The 16,967-nt window shown below is 46.5% G+C and overlaps 1 protein-coding gene across 8 annotated transcripts in view; it reads left to right on the top strand.

The window, feature by feature from the left end:
- TRRAP (transformation/transcription domain associated protein) overlaps positions 1-16,967 on the top strand; it is a 2,065,012-nt gene that overhangs the window by 1,815,531 nt on the left and 232,514 nt on the right. The gene's annotated exons all lie outside the window — the stretch shown is intronic.

Here is a 16,967-nt window from a genome sequence, read left to right as displayed (position 1 = left end):
AGAGACACTAAGTATCTAAGAACTGTAGTTACTTGAGGATACAGAAATAGAATCTTAAAGGAGGACCATAGGGGTCTACAGTAGCACTGCCCATAAGGAGCAGTGTGCTGCAGTTGTAAAAACACAGATGCCTTTAAGAGCTATGGAGCAGACAGACTCCATAGTACAGGTAGAATACAAAGAATAGATTTCCAAAAGACAGAGCCTACAAGAATGAATGAGTGGAGAAAGGCTCCACTCATTCAGGACTGAAAGAAAAAGGTTCAGAAGTCCAACAAAAAGTTCTCGGGGTCTGACAAGGAGAGGGGATGAAGCATATAAATTATAAATCTCCCTAACACTCGCCACCCCCCCTCCCCCCCCAGACTAGGGACAGGAGGATCTAATCCACTCCTGGATGGCTCTCTTAATCCAGTTGGTCATACTTTATGGAGAGACCATTAGCATTCTTAAATTGGGTACCTGACCTGTGTTCATGGTGAAGTCAAAGCTTTGGAGGCTTATGGACCACCTGAACAATTTGGGGTTTTTGCCTTTCAGCTGCATTAGCCACTTTAAGGGTTGGTGATCAGTTTGAATCTTGAAAGTAGTTCCATAGAGGTATGGTCTCAATTTCTTCAGGGCCCACACAAAATAAAGAAATTGAGAAGACTGCTCCTCTCCCTGTGTTGGAAGCATCAGTTTGGACTAGGAAGGCCAGAGTGTAATCTGGAGTTCTCCGCACTGGAGCTTTACAGAGGGCATCTTTCAGCCCATGGAAGGCTTTTTCACAGTCCTCATTCCAATTGACCTTTTTAGGGTACTTGGGAGAGGATATGGTATTCAGAGGAGAAGCTATGGTCCCATAGATCTCAATAAAGTTCCTGTAATAACCAGTAAGTCCTAGGAAGGCTCTTATTTGCGTTTGAGTAGTTGGAGTGGCCCAGTCTTGTACAGCAGCTACTTTGCTGGGTAAGGGATTGATCTCCCCTCCACCTACATTATGACCAAGGTAGACCACTTTACTCTGACCTACCAGGTATTTATTTGCTTAGATGTTCAGATTGGCCTTTTGAAGGCCCTGCAACACATGTCCCTGGTGGTCAAGATTTTCTTCCCAGGTAGGGCTGAACATTGCTATGTCATCCGAGTATGCCATGCAGAAGTTCTCTAACCCATTCAGAATAAGGTTAACCATTCTCTGGAATGTGACCAGTGCATTCTTTAAACCAAAGGGCATGACCTTAAACTGGTACACGCCTTCTGGGGTTGAGAATGCTGTCTTCTTGGACTGGTCAGTCAATGCAATCTGCCAATAACAACTTGTCAGTTCAAAAATACTGAGGAATTTTGCTGAGCCCAGCATATCCACCCTTGGTAACTCCATTTAATGCCCTATAGTCCACACAGAATCTAAGTTCTTTAGTTCCTGCCTTTGGTACTAACACAAGTGGGCTAGCCTGTGGTCTTGTGGAATGTTCAATCACTCCAAGGTCAAGCATCTTATTGACCTTTTCTTTTATGTGGTTCTTCACATTATCCGACATCCTGTAGCCCCTGCTTTTAACAGGTACACTATTACCAGTGTCAATGTCATGCGGGCCGCAAGCGGTCAAGCGTGGTGTTAGTGAAAACAGAGGGGCAAAGTGAGTTAACAAAGCTTTGCACTCCTCCTGTTGCTGTATTGTCAATTTAGAAAAGCGTTTTACCCCTTCTACTGACCCATCTGAAGGGTGTCCCCTTAGAAGATCTGGGAGAGGCTCACTCTCCTTTTCTTCTTGATCAGAAGCTAAGAGCCAATCTCCTATCTCTGGCCTGGAAACATAAGCCTTCAGACGGTTGGCATGAAAGACCCAGAGGGCCTCCTTGCGCTGACCAAGTCTACAATATAATTGACCTCTCCAAGTTTTCCTACAAATGTAAAGGGTTCTGTCCATGTGTCCTGTAAGACCCTCTGTCTTACTGGGATCATGATGAGAACGTGTTGGTCTGGAGTAAACTTCAACATGTTTGGCTTCTGGTTGTGCCATTGCTTAACCAGAGCTTTCAAATTCTCACTAGCCTCTGTCATCATGAGTGCCATCCTCTGTCCGAGCCCAGGCATATAGTCAGTAATCCTTACTGGCTTGAGGGAAGGAGCACTCTCCAGACCCTCTGTTAGGCAAGAGTGTATGCAGTACCCTTTGGGAGACTACGCCAACCTTGTCGTCCTGGCAATAGGTAGCCCAACCTTTCATATAAATCTGTAATACACAGGTTGTAGTGTGGCTGAGCAGCCAGGCTTATATCTCAAGAGGGGTCAATGTGAACAGTAGGGTTTATACACAGAGATTCACAGTTACAAGTATTCAAATAAACTCTTACACTCAAGGTTCCTTGATTAAACAATTATTAATTTATAGAACAGTTGAATAAGCCTTCAGAAGGGAGCAATATAAATGTAACACAAAAATACACTTCAAAATACACACTCTTGGTTTCTCCAAATCAGCAAGTACCCATTTGGGATGGCACACAGATGGGTCCTACACCCTGAGGTGACTTAAATAACTAGGACACTGTGGACATTAATATATCAGTGGTACATTTAGAACAGTTCTGAGTCTGGTGTCAAAGAAAAGGGCTTGGGAATAAAACAAAGGTTAAACAAATATTCTGAAGCAGGTAAGTACGTTTGAAACACCCAATGCAAAGTAAATTAACCCTTTCCTGCAGGAAAAGTGAAGCACAAAGTCAGAGGTAAGAAGAGTCTTCCATGGAGCCAGGTCAGCCAATGTTAATTGAGCAAAAGTCTAGGTGAGCTGAACCACTTCTTGCAGGTAAGTAAAAGTCATGCACAATGTTTCAGAAGTCTTTGTGGAAAAAATAGAATCACTGTTGTGCCACAGGCTGGGAGGCTTGTGCAGGGCAAAGCTGCAAGCAACTCTCAACTGAGAGCTAGAAGGCTACACAACAAGCGACAAGTCCCCTTAGTTTTACAGTACCTCTGGTTAGAAGAAATTGGTTCCAGCTGGCTTCTGTACCTGTGTAGGTCTGCAGATTCTGTTGTTCCTGGGCCTCAGTCGTGGGGACAATAGGGAGGGACATCTGGGGACTCCTGCACTACAAATTGATGATCGACAGCAGCAATGGGGAAACTTCAGATAAGCAGCACTTCGCGGTTTCAGCTCCTCGCGGCTCTCGCAAATAGCACCACCGCGGTTCTCAGATACCACTATTGACTTTCCTTGCATCTGGGGTCCAGCACCCTGTTGAGGTGGCTCAGGCTTAGTCAGTCCTGCTTCCTGAAAGTTTGGAGGATCTTCCTTGAACTGGGGTCTAACTTAGACACTCACTCGATTCTGGTGTTCCTCTCCCTGGCATTTCGGTTCCTGCAGCAGCAATGGAATTACAGCCAGCTCAGAGAGGATTTCCAGATGAGATTATCTTAGGGTCGATTGGTCCCACCAACCCAAGTGGGGAGGAGTCGTCCTTTGCAGGTCTTCTCTAGTCGAGGTTAATTCGGAGCTTCAGCCCTGCAACAGGGCTTCACCGGGAAAACCAACGGTCCAGGAGTTGCAGCAGGCGTCTCTTCCAAGTTCTTCTTCGGATTCCTTCGTCCAGTGGTCGACTCTGCCTTCCAAGCAAAAAGCCTCGCCTTTTATGCAGGTGTCTCCCATTAATTTGCAGTCTAGCTGTCAATCACACAGCAAGGTGGATGTCCTCCAAGGACATACCTCCAGCCAATCACCCATGAGTGCATTCCTGTAACCAAGGCAACTAAGCACAGGGAGTTTCAGGCACCTCCCTCGCTTCCTGCCCTTCTAGACAGGCCGGAGCCAAAGGTGGGCTTCATTCGTAAATCCTACCAAAGACAAAACGAACAAAGGGACCAAACCTGGTTTGGCGTGCAGAGTACATTTCAAGAAGGACCTTTCCAACAAGAAATGGCGTACAAAGACGACCAGGGCCATTTTGACAAAATGGGCACCCATGGTTGCTTTTCTGCAGCGGCAATTGCAGCCCGCGGTAGAAACACCCAATGGTAGGAAAAAGTAAACCACTGCCACCAGCCATTAATTGTAAAAATGTTACATGAGAAACTAGACAAAAGGGATACTAAGTAACCCGTCCAGCACCCTATTGTAAGATAGTGTGTGCTGTTTCTAGAAAGTTACAAAATGTATGTAAAGTCAATTTCAGTTCACTGCTCTTGTAAATAGTAGTTTCCCCAAGAGAAGGTATTTAAACCTTTGGGAAGTCTAAGAGACTTCCCTGTGCCATTGCACTGAAGGTGCTGTGTGTCACAATGTAAAGATGATGCCTATGGCGTTTGTCCAAATCACAGAAAAATACACGAGAGAGTGGGAAAAAGGTCTCACTCTCTCCAGGTTAGAAATGAAAAAGTCCTAAAGTCCAGCAAAAAGAGCTGGTGATCTGTAAGGTAGAAGGGAATTAGCACATTTCTGAGAATTCTTCCCAACACCCTCCGTGATCAGGGCCAAAGGACCTCTGACTGGATGACCATAAAGCGATTCAAAAGAGCTAAAGCCAATCCAGCTTGAGGAACATCTTTGTAGGCAAATAAAAACCACACATTTCCCAAATGTCTCTTGGAATGGGGGTTTCTGATAACCTGCCTCTGGTTTGGGTCCAGAGGTTTCACTAGCCCTATAAGGTTGTTTATGGGAGAATTTACCCTTGTTATGTTTGAGGCATTCTTTTGGTGGGGAATTATTAGAATTATCCTTCTCATTCTTTTTATGCTTTTTCCACATCCTCTTTTTTGCGAGGGGCCCCAGAATCTTTGTGAGTAGCACTGTTGGCCACACACAAGTCAGCAGCCACTACTAGCTTCTTGGGGTCCAGTTCTTTAGAATCAGCAAGATGCTATCTCCGCTCTGGGGAACAGGCATTAAAAATACTTTCCTGCAAAAAGACGCGCCTCATGCCTCAATAAGAGCTCACCTTGTAGCCCGTAATGCACCCATCTATGTTTTTCAGGCTTTCACACACACCCAAGTGGACCACAAGTTACCACCTCTATTCTTGTGGTCCCTAAATCTTTGTAGGTATTGGGAAGGGTTTTTTTCAAATCTGGCTATTAGAGCAGTTTTTACCAACTGGTCATCTTGTCTATCAACATCATTCAACTCCCTCACAGCCATTCTGGGGGAGCCTAGAGATTACCCATGGAACAAACTCACAGATACCTTTTACTTTACATGTAAATTCAAATGTTCTCAGCTAATCAAGAATATCAGTTTTTACATCCTACAAACCCACCAAATCTTTGGGGAGACGAGGCTATCTGCTTCTGGAGTGGTCTGGCAAAGAGGACTTTGAAACAGTGAAATCAAGGGACAACCTTTTAATCTCTAGTTCATGCTGCATCTCTTTTTGCCTGAGTTGCAGTTCCTTTCTCATTTCGTTGTCTCTCATTTCATACTGAATCTCCAGTTTCCTGAATTCAAACTGCATTTTCATTTTTTCTAGCTCTAGAACCAGCTCAGCTGACATGTTAGGTACAGGTAGGGTGAGGTCAGAGGTTTGGCAGGTGGATTAATATTCACATTTTCTTCCTCATCTTCTACCTCATTTTCTGGAAGTTGAGGGCTAAGAGTTAAATTTAGACCATTATTATCTTCAATAAGTAGGGGTTACAGGCTTGCAGTTTGGTAATTCAACAAGTTTTGGATTAACTCTGCTTTTTTCCTTTTTTTCTACCAAGACATATATCTTTACGAATTTATTTTAGTTTTTCAACAGTAAGAGCCTTATAGTATTCCATAGTGGACGTAGTTTTAGTACTTTGCACGGTATAGTAACCTGGACGATCGATTCTTTGTGTGCAATAGAACCAGAAATCCGTGTAATCCAACCTACACAAATCCCACCAGCTGAAACACCGGGGTTAGGGAATAGCTTACTAATGTCTTACTGCCAGTAGGATTTAAGGAAAACTCCCCTAACAACCTGCTGCACTGATGTAAGTTATTTACCATCTGCTTGTTTTAATCGTCTTAGCTCTTTCCAGGGAGTATGGAAACTCCAACCATTGTCTAAGTCACATTTGCCAAAGAGAAATCTCTCATTGTGCCTATTGTGAGGGACCAAAGGGTGTCTCACTTACTAGTCCCCGGGGATCTCTCTCAGGTGGCCATTGCACGGCCAGAGCCTTTGTATCCAGACTCTGGGGGTGGACAAGTGCGCGAGGATCACCTGGGTCAGGGATCTTCGGGGAGTGGGGGTGAGGCAACCGATGGCGAGACACAGTATTCCCCCCCCCTTTCCCATTCCCAAACCCCATCCTATTTTATAGGATTCTCCCAAGTTCCAACTGCCCCCCCCCCTTCTACACGAACACTGGGATGAGGAAGAGGACTGAGAGTAAAGAGGCTAACACTTACTTACATGTCTCATTGGACATGTCCCGTAATCAGGTCAGGCAAAGTCAGGCACTTGACCTTAATCACATACATATGATACCCATTAGTTCCCCGCAACCCCCACAGAGAAAAGGCGGAACATAGACACACTCTGAGCAAGGTGAGACACGAGAAGGAGCCGATCTTCCGTGGCAAAGGCAAATCCACTGGAGCCGGATCGAGGAACCAGAGCGAAGGGTAGGGAAACCCTAAAGATCTCTGCAGTAAGCCATTGCTTCCGGGAAACGTGAAGCATACGTGGAGAGAGCCACATTCCAGACGAGAAGAAACCTGCATTGGGTTTCAAGGACGCCAGCGACCCTCCCGAGTGGGGAGGCGAGGCCAAGCCTGTGGTGTGAACCTTGACTCGTGAATCAAAGCCGCAGAGACGAGCAGGGAATTAATACAACCGGTGAGTTAGCAAAAACCATGAAAGGCCAGTTTGTGTCAAGGAAAGATTGAAGTCACAACAATGTATCTCACAATTGAAGGTGCGCGCATGCTGATGAGACGCGAAAGCAAAGCAGTAGTAGTGCGGAATAGTCCAGATTAACTCAGACAAAAAGGGAATTGCTTTAAGAGGAAGATTTCTTTGAACTTTTCTGATTGTGGTATTGAACTACCAAGACCAAGAGTCACTGGGGCAAAAAACACACGGGAGAGTTAAGTGAAAGTCAAAGTGGTTCTGCAGCGGTCTATGGTAAAAGCCTGTGCCACCCCCAGCGTCATCAAATGTGGAGTCCCTCAAGGCTACAACCTCTTCACCAGGCCTCTATTCAGCATCTTGGACTGCCTATGCATCTCGTATACTAACTATGCGGATTACACACAGGTGCTTATTCCACTCACCAGCAATTACAAAGAGGACATGATCACCCTCACCACCATATACTCCACAATCCCGTCCTGGATGGCGGATAATTGGCTCTGCCTCAATAGTGAGAAAACGGAAATCCTCTTAGTTGGCTCCCCCACTACCCTGGGCAACTTGGACCAGCAGTACTAGTTCTTTACTATTGACAACATCCCCATGGAGGTATCCAACAATGTTAAGACACTTGGTGTTTACCTTGATTCAGATCTGACCATGGACAGACAGGTTAATGCTGTGGCCTCCTCATCCGCCTATTATTCCAAAGTTCTCAATGCAGCCAGGCCTTTCTTATCCCGTCAGAATTACCTTACCATTGGGCTTGATTACTGGAATGCCCTCCTTGTAGGGACCTCTTGCAAAAACCTAGCTAAACTCCAACTGGTACAAAACACCGCCCTCAGGGCTGCTATGGGCACTTCGAGGAAAGACCATATTTCTGAGATACGGAGGCTCACTGGCTCCCAGTCAAAGAGCGAATCATCTTTAAGACACTCGCTTACACATAAATGCCTTGATGATTTGGCACCATCCTGCCTTGCCCAAAGAATCATTAAGCACACCTCGACAAGACCCCTCAGAAAGGGTTATGCCAACACTATCATCACTCCTACGTCGCTGAAAGTCTGTGCTGGGGGATCTAGCTTTCCCACACTGGCCGCTTCACACTGGAACTCTCTTCCTTCTCACTTAAGAATGATCGAGTCCCACCAAGCCTTCCGTAAAGCCATTAAAACCAAGCTTTTTGTATAACTGCCGCCCTAACTCCTTGACTTATTACTGCTGATGTATCACTGACTGATTGTTTGACCACTTGATTATGCTTCTCAAGTCACCTAACCGTCATGTATTAAGTCACCTATTTTTATGCATTTGTACCTAAGAGACCAATTTTGGTCACATTTAACCTACTCAATCACACTTTCTTGCAAAATTTTATGTAACAGTGCCTCGATGCCCCACGGCTGTAAGTGTGCAATACAAATGCAAATAAATAAATAAAAAGCCTTGCACATTCGAAAGTCTTCGACATCAGTGAAAGTTTTTGCTGAAGGGTCTGAATCCGATTAAGGGAGACCGGAAACATGAAATAAGTTAGGAAAAGGGAACCCCTTACGAATGTGAATAAAGCTTGGAGAAGGGAACCCCTGCAAGTGCTGTGATTACGAGGTCTGAGCCTGGCTGAGGGCGATCTACAGTGAATCAGGTACTTTTTGTTGAAAGGTCCGAGCCTGACAGAGGGAGACCCACAGGAACTTTTGTTGAATTGTGAAAGAACTTTTAGAAAACTGGTATAAGTGACTTTAACTTGGAAGGCCAAGCGGGCCTCGACCCACATTTTGAAGTGCCTTTTTTTTTATAACCTGAGTCAGTGTGTCATCATGTTTACGGGGGCTGCCTTACTCTGTGCTGCCCAACGTCTGGAGGAGAGCTGACTCAGCCACCCTGAACCTTTGTTTTAACACTGACTTTCCTTTGCATACATGTTCCCCTTTACACACTTTCTGTATAAGAGATAGGGCAGGCATTAGGTATTGTGAGCATAAGCCATTTTGATTTGACAGACTGACTACGACTGTGTTTTCTTTATTATTTGATGGTAGATACTATTCCCATCCTAGCTATAGAGCGAAGTAAGAGTTTTCCAAACCCCAAGAATTTAATAAAGGTTTTGAAACCTGTAACTCTTGTGTCAGTGTCATACTTGTGATACCATGCCTCTCTTACACTATCCTGAGGTTCTTTTCAACCACAATACTGTGCCAAGGGAGACAGTTCTCGGTACACCATTTTATAATCTCTGCTTCAGCAGTGCTATGATACTGGCCACTACGCTGAGGGAGAGTACTCCTGATGCACTCTAAATCACTTTTCCTTTCCCCGGTCTCCACCCGGAATTTCTGTCTTTCCTGTTACCTGCTTTGCGGAAATACTTCACTGGTTCTTCACGGGATGGCGGGTCTTGCTTCTTGTTCACTTCTCCTCTCTGTTCCCCTGTGCGACTCCGCTGCAGGTTACTGCTGGCGGTCACGGCATCATTGCAGGGCTATCCGACCCACACGCTACGGGTCATGCCACCATCACAGTCCTTTTCTGACCTCACCATGTCGGCTCCTTTCAGACCAGTTGGATGCGCTATTTGCGTCCCTATGTTCGCCTCTTACCGAACAAGGACTTGCTCGGCTTCTGCTTCAAAATGCCCAGTTTGAACTTCCTGGCTTCACTCGTGGACTTGCATCTTCCGTAATGGTTCTCTCTGAGTCCTTTCTTGCTTGTTGTTTTTCTTGTTGACTCTGCCCTCACGTAACGTCAACACCATCTTTAAGAGTTCCGTGTTCATTCTTTATGGTTCTGAGGGCCTGCTCGTCACAGTAGCTGGTTACTTTTTGACATATCCATCTCATGTGCTTCTTGTGTTCTTCCTCGTCTCAGTATATTTCACATTTGAAACAGCCTATGTGTCTCAATGGCACATGGTCCCACTATCAATAGTGGAAAAGGATTTCAAAAATGGGAGTGGGGTATTTTGTAACATACTTTTAGGGAGGCCTTTCTCCAGGTGGAAGTCGTTATCCCCAGGAAGTTAGTCCCTCCCTATGAGTACCTCCCACATATTACCACCCCTGGGGGGACATTTGGGTAGCGGCCTCACCTCCCTAGCCTCATAGGAAAGTGTTCTTCCATGGGGAGAAGTGACCAGACCTGGCAAATGGTCCCAGTGGGTACTACCCTACACATGTTTTGGTCACAACAAAATGTTCAATAATTCTGGGATGAGGTTTTTGAACGTATAGGTCTTGTGTTGGATCTTTTCCCTTCCACGTACACCGATGAGTTCTATGCTAGGTCGGTTTCCTGCTAATATCAGTGTGCCCAAAGGTAAGCTCTTTTGGACCTATAGAACTCTTCTGATGGCCACAAAACACATCCTGAAGTTCTGCAAGAGTGATAGCCTTACCTTTGAGGACTGGCTACATTGTTTGTCGATCTTTTCCAGCAAGCAAAAGGTGTCTCTTCAAGGTAAGAAGCAACAATATAAATGTGATGAAATTTGGGGTACTTTCAAATAATTATACGATTTGTTTTTATTATTATTAGTGGATAAGTTGTAGCTTCTATGTATATGTTTTGTTAATAATTTATGCAAATATTCTTGCGTTCTTTGCTGATAACTCAATAAATTGTTTTAATTTATTTTTGTAATTCTTTTTGCAGTTTTCCTCCTATAGACTTCATTGGGACACCCTTTGTTTTTCTATTGTTTGACCACTGACCTGACATTTTGAAGATAAGTAAAGCCCTCTTTGGAAGAAACTGATGAGTCCCTAAGACAATCAGTACTGGGAGACTCTCACTTAGTGTATTTGTAGCATTTGTAAAGCTGCACACATCACCTTAAAGTGAAGTGCAGTTAAATATTTGTTAGTTTATAACTTTGTGGTTACAATTATATGTCGAGAATGGGTTGGTGGTACTGGATATTTTTCTACCGTGTTTTTGACTTTTTACTTGTGCACTTTTGCATTTTACTGCATAATGTCATAAGGATACCATATACTTGTGTGTGTGTGTGTGTGTGTGTGTGTGTGTGATGTGTGCTGCCATTCGACAGATCCTTGTTGGGTTATCGTTATAAAGAAGTGCAGCCCACTGGCGACCATTACAGCTGGACAGAATTGCCTCCAGCCAAGTCGGCGACAAGCCATGCTCTGCTATCATGAACTCAAAACGGCCCTCGTCAGTGCTTCGTCGCCTAGACTGGTGGGGAACAACCAGTCTCGACTCCTGTTTGAGGATCTATGTCTGCTGAACCTCAGAAGTGTCCCTCGATCATCCAGCAAACTGACCAGTTCTCCCCTACCTCACTGCAGCCATTGCCATTCTGGGTGCATCTTTGTAACTTGGTGGTTCTTCAGCTTGTGCAACATCATGTCTGCTCCTGCAGTTTCAATTCTTTTAAAAATGTTTCTTCTGTTTATTACAAACTTTTAATAAATTCATTTCATCCTTCATTATCACATCAACTCATTATTTTAAAACACTAACATTTCTACAAAAATGTGAGGAACAAAAGCCACACTTCTCCAGCATGGGGTCTGGCATGGATTCACATGCTTATGAAAATTCCCTGACATCAGGCCGGGAATCCTTGGTAAAAGAAAAAACTGTTTCACTTTCACTTACAAACTGCCTTTCTCATATAAACCAATCACTGAGCTCTGGGTCATACTGCCCCCAGCCAATGACTGCCCTCTCCCTAAGCCCCTCCTCTGGCAGCCATCTTCAAATTTTTACTGCACATTCAAGTGTTGGGAGGCCTTGTGTTTTTTTGTTAAAAAATGTCACATTTTTGTCAAATGGAGCATGTGTGCTCTTTCATTCTTTTGACCGGCAAGCAGGGATCCGTTTGTCGGTGTCTTTCGTCGCCCGTGAAGGGCAAGAATCGTTGAGTTTTTATTGAAGATTCCAGAAGCCCATCGGGCTTACACCGCACGCCGAACCATGTCGGAGGAGAAGGAGGACAGAGGTTCTCTCTTTGAGCTCTGCTACAGCTGCGGATTGAGGAATGCGTTTGTGGATCACAAGGAAGCGGATTGCGAGATTTGCCTTGGATTCACCAAACGCACCATCAAGGATCGACACAGTAGACTGGCGGCGTGGCTCAACGCCAAGGCCTCTACCCCGTGAGGCAAGCAGGGGCACACCTCACCCAGGACCGGCCGGTCCGAGGAGCAGGCTTCTTAGTCCTTTGAGGTTGCCACATCCGTGGGGGTCCAAGACAAGGCCAAGCACTGCAAGTCCATTTCCGTCGGGGTCGCCGCGCAATCGGCTCCCATGACGATCAGGGCGCACTCATCATCGCCATCGGCCTCCATCTCAAGCCATCACTCCAGCTCCTCCTCGAAGACGAAATTAGCTAACCCGGGGAAGCTGTGGGAGAAGCCAGAGAAGGCCAAAGCGCAGGGTAAGGTGTCTGACCTACTCATGAAGGCCCAGGTGGCCAAGACTATATCGTCCTAGATGATCGAGCTGGTGGCGGCTGCGCTCTCGAAGGCTAAAGAGGCTGACCCTGCCCAGGGGGCCCCGACGGCACCCAGAGTGACCCTTCCTCCCAGGCGGCAGGCTTCGACCAAGCCGGTGGAGAAACACAGGAGAAAAGAATGCCAGGCTTGAGCCCAGCTCAGACCCCTCACGATGCAAAAAAGGGGGAGGGGCAATAGAGGCCTCTACTGTGCTCCAGGGCATGTATATTTCTTCTTCAGACGAAGAGGATATGGTGTCCATTCACACGGTCGTGGAGGACGTGGGAAACGACGGCGGAAACGCAGAGGACGACGATGGTGGAATCGTCGAGGGGGAGGACAACGGCAGAGCCGACGACGGGGCTGGGCCTAGCAAGCCTACTCCGCCTCCACCTCCCAGGGACGTGTTGCTCGACATCCTGTCCACTCTCTGCACGCTGGTGTCGGAGATACAGGAGAGGATGTCGATGGCACCGGTGACACCGGGCCCACTGCCGGCAAAAAAGAGTAAGCGGAACCCCACGCCGCCTCATCAACCGATGAAAAATCCTGCCTCAGCCCTGGCGGAAAGAGCCCGGCTGGAGAAGTAGTACCTGGTGCCGGAGTCCGCACCCAAGTGCCTGCGATCACAGCCTTCCCCAGACGCGGTTGTCTCAGCGGCTGCGAGGAAGAAGTCCTCCAATCCATCGTCTTCAACCTCCGTCCCCCCAGACAGCGAGGGGAAGAAGTTGGACGCCATGGGCCGAAAGGTGATATAGTTGGTGGCAATGACGTTCAAGGCAGCGAACGCTCTTGCGATCCTGGCCAGATGCAACAGGGAGCTGTGGTACAAGATGGCCCCGTTGCTTGAATTCCTCCATGACGACAAGCAGGTCGAGGCGCTGAAGATCCTCCAGAAGGGTGAAGTGGCATCAAACCATGCCATCACTGTGGCCCTGGACATTGCGGGCACGTGGTTCTGCTAGATGGGGAATGGTGTCTTCCTCTGTCGTCGTGGCTGGTTGATAGCCACCAACTGTTGGCAGGAAGTTTAGATGAGGGTCCTGGACATGTCGTTCGACTGGGACAACCTCTTTGGGAAGGCTGTATATAAATCATTGCAGGCAATCAAGACCGACGCAGAGATGGCCCGGGCCCTATGCACGCTTCAGCAACCATTGCCCTTCCTTTCGTGCCTCAGTAGGGAAAACCGGAAGATCGTCAAAGGGTTACGGCGGCGGATCCTCCTCTTACCGTCAACCCTCCCGTTCCACGACTGATCAGACTTTGCAGGTTGCGGATGCAACCCCGCCAGGAATTCCTGGATGCTCGATGGGTCCAGGTGTCCAGGAAGCTTCACGGACAGGATTGTTCTCGACGAGTTCCATCGAGCTAAAAGCTGGTGGAGTGTTTGCTGCAACATCGCCTGGGGGGGCACGTATTTCCAGAGTCTTCCATAACAGGAGACGTTCACCACGGACGGTTCCCTGGAGGGCTGGGGAGCCCACACCAGACGTCTTCACGCCAGAGGCCTGTGGCTGCCGGAGTAGAGGGATCTCCACATCAGTGTCCTGGAACTGCGAGCAGTGTTCTGGGCCCTCAAGTAGTTACTTCTGTCCCTCAAGGGCAACGTGGTAAGGGTCTTCACAGACAATACCACCACGATGTTCTACATCAGGAAGCAGGGGAGCACCAGATCCCCAGCGCTCTCCAGAGAGGCACAGGACTTGTGGCACTGGGCTATCGTCCCAGGGGATGTTTCTCATTCATTTTTACCGGGCGGGAGTCAAGAACACCATCGCCGACTCCCTCAGCAGGCAGCTGCGCTCTCGCCACGAGTGAGAGCTTCGGCAGGATCAAGTGGACAACCTCTTCCTCAGGTGGGGCAGACCCCAGATCAATCTGTTTGCGATGGTGACGAACTCCAACTGCCAGAGATTCGCCAGCAGGTTCCATCAGCCAGGGAGCATGGGGCATGCATACCCGTCATTGCTGCTACTGCTGCAAGTCATCAGTCAACTCAAACCATGCCGATGCAGGATGATCCTTGTCTCCCTGGCGTGGCCAAAGCAGATTTGGTACCCGGAACTTCTCAGACTGTGGGCGTCACCTCCAGTCAAGCTGCCAGTGGTCACGGAGCTGCTTGCCAGAGAAGGAGGAGCAATCCTGCACCACGACCCAGGATTGCTGAACCTGAAGGCCTGGCTCCTGCAGCCTTAGAGTTCGGAGGGTATGAACTACCGGCGGACTGCAGGGAGGTCCTTGCCAGTGCCAGAGCATCGTCGACTCAAGTGCTACGGGCACAAGTGGAAGCATTTCTCGACTTGGTGCCGGTCGCAGAAGATCAACCCTCTGAGTGTCACGGCCCCACTGATCCTTCCGTACTTGTTGTCGTTGTCCAAAGCTTCCATTTCCAGCTGGCTCTGGTTGGCAAACCGACCGCTGCCCGGCCGTCCGATAGCCCATTCTACCAGAGCGATCATTGCGACAACGGCCTTACTGTCTGGTTTTCCCTTGCTGGACATCTGCAGGGCTGCTATGTGGAGGTCTATGCACACCTTCACAAGATTCTACCGCGTTGACAGGGATTCCAGGAAAGAGTCCAGGGTCGACCAAGCAGTGCTGCGAAACCGGTTTGTTTGAAGGTGAGCCTGGTCCGAAGGTAAGAGTAATTGCTTCGGTTGAGCCTTGCCACCACCCGTGGTTGTGTATGTATGTACTGCTATGTATTCTTTATTCATGAGCATGTGAATCCATGCCAGACCCCATGCTGGAGAAGGAACAAGTTACTTACCTGTAACTGTTGTTCTCCAGCATGTGTCTGGCATGGATTCACACGGGAACCCTCCCTCCAGCCCCTCTGTGGCTCTTCTTGGTCATACTGCCACTTTACATGCTACCAAATCTGAAGATGGCTGCCAGAGGGAGGGGCTTAGGGAGAGGGCAGCCATTGGCTGGGGGCAGTATGACCCAGAGCTCAGTGATTGGTTTATAGGAGAAAGACAGTTTGTAAGTGAAATGTTTTTTTCTTTTACAGAGGATTCCTGGCCTGACTGGGAATATTCATGAGCATGTGAATCCATGCCAGACCCATGCTGGAGAAAAACAGTTAAGTTACAGCTAAGTAATGTGTTCCTTCCATTCAACAGTACATCTTAAAACCGCATCAAGTTCCTTCTCATTTATTCCATTCACAAGATTATTTTTTAAATTTGTGGGTTTTTATTTTATTTTATGTTGTTTCTTTGGTAGAGAGGAAACTGATACCTTCCAGAAATCTTAAGGCAAATTTTCACCCCCACATAATAATTTCCACCAGTTTACTTCCTCCATTAATGGGTATTCCCATCTGAGTTTGTCTAAACATGTATTTCTCCATTGCTTTAATCCTAGACATCCCATGACTAAGTGTTTCAGTAATTCAACCTGACTTTTTTTCTTTGCAACCTCTACACACATTGTCATTGTCGTACCTTCCCGTATTCTTATATCTCAATATTTCCTTGGTGGGAAATAAATTCATGCGAAATTGAATGAACCGATCTCGATGATGTCTACTCAGAAACAGTTCCATGTATTTTGGCAACCTGTTTAAATGTTTAATATTCTCCCTTAAATGTGTAAACAAAATATACTTATTCTTTTTCTCCCATGTTTCTCTCCAATCGTCTGCCGATAATACTCTTTTTACAGATTCTGGGTTAGCTTTCAATTGTTGTTCCGTCATTCCCAATTTTTTTAAAGATATTCTCACATGCTTTACTCTACAATCTTAATGTTCCATCCTTTCCTCTACCTCCTTCAAAATTGAATTTTACTATCATCACAGATTATTTTCCTGAAAAGTGATAATGTTAACCATAACCTTCTCGCATACAGTGACGCCAGCCCTAGATCATACCTAATGACTGCTATCGGAACACAATATGGGAGTCTTAACACTCTGTGCCAAAAGATTCCCTCAAGTTATTCCCACATCTCCCAGGGTATTCCCAGGGACGCCCCTTCTCCGTAATAAATGATTGGATCCGCTTTTTGCTTATAAAAAGTTAACGGAACCATGGAGAATCTGCCAAATTTAGTGTGCATCTTTCTCACTAGGGCAGCTGGGCTTTTTGTCTTAGTTTAAGCTCTCTGATTCTCATAGTGTCATTTCCACAGTCGTTCATATTCATTCCCAAGTACTTGAATGACTCTGACGGGTGGATAATTGCTTCTTCTAGTGTCAATCTCAATGATACTTTCCTCTTTACCCTTGCCGGTTTAAAGACTATGATCTCCGTCTTTGCAGCATTTATTTTTCACTAGGCCTCAAGGCTGGACTTAATAAGTGGTTGAGATTTTGTCCTATGTTCTTCTGTAGGTGTTCTACCTAAATTACGTACCCAGTTACCTGGCACTGCAATTGACAATTTTTCTCACTTACTTTACTAATCACTGTTAAAATAGTGCTTCTATCTCTCCTCCAATTGCATAACTATCCATAAAGTAAGTTGATGATAGTTGTGTGTTAATATCTACCTATAGTTTTTAATTGCTTAGAGGCCTAATAAATAATTGAGTATTGTTTGTACTTTCCTGTCTTACTGGAATTATTGAAGTTCTCTGTGTGTGTGTCATTGTAACCATAGACCCACTCTCACATCTGTCCCGAGTTTAAGCCTTACTGCTCTGCTACATTCACTTGACTGGGTTTGGCTAGACTTC

This window comes from Ambystoma mexicanum, chromosome 2q (genome assembly GCF_040938575.1).
Source record: "Ambystoma mexicanum isolate Mex_15411 chromosome 2q, UKY_AmexF1_1, whole genome shotgun sequence".
Lineage (NCBI taxonomy): Eukaryota > Metazoa > Chordata > Amphibia > Caudata > Ambystomatidae > Ambystoma > Ambystoma mexicanum.
Note: the sequence above shows the minus strand (reverse complement) of the source record. Positions and strands in the feature narration are given on the sequence as shown.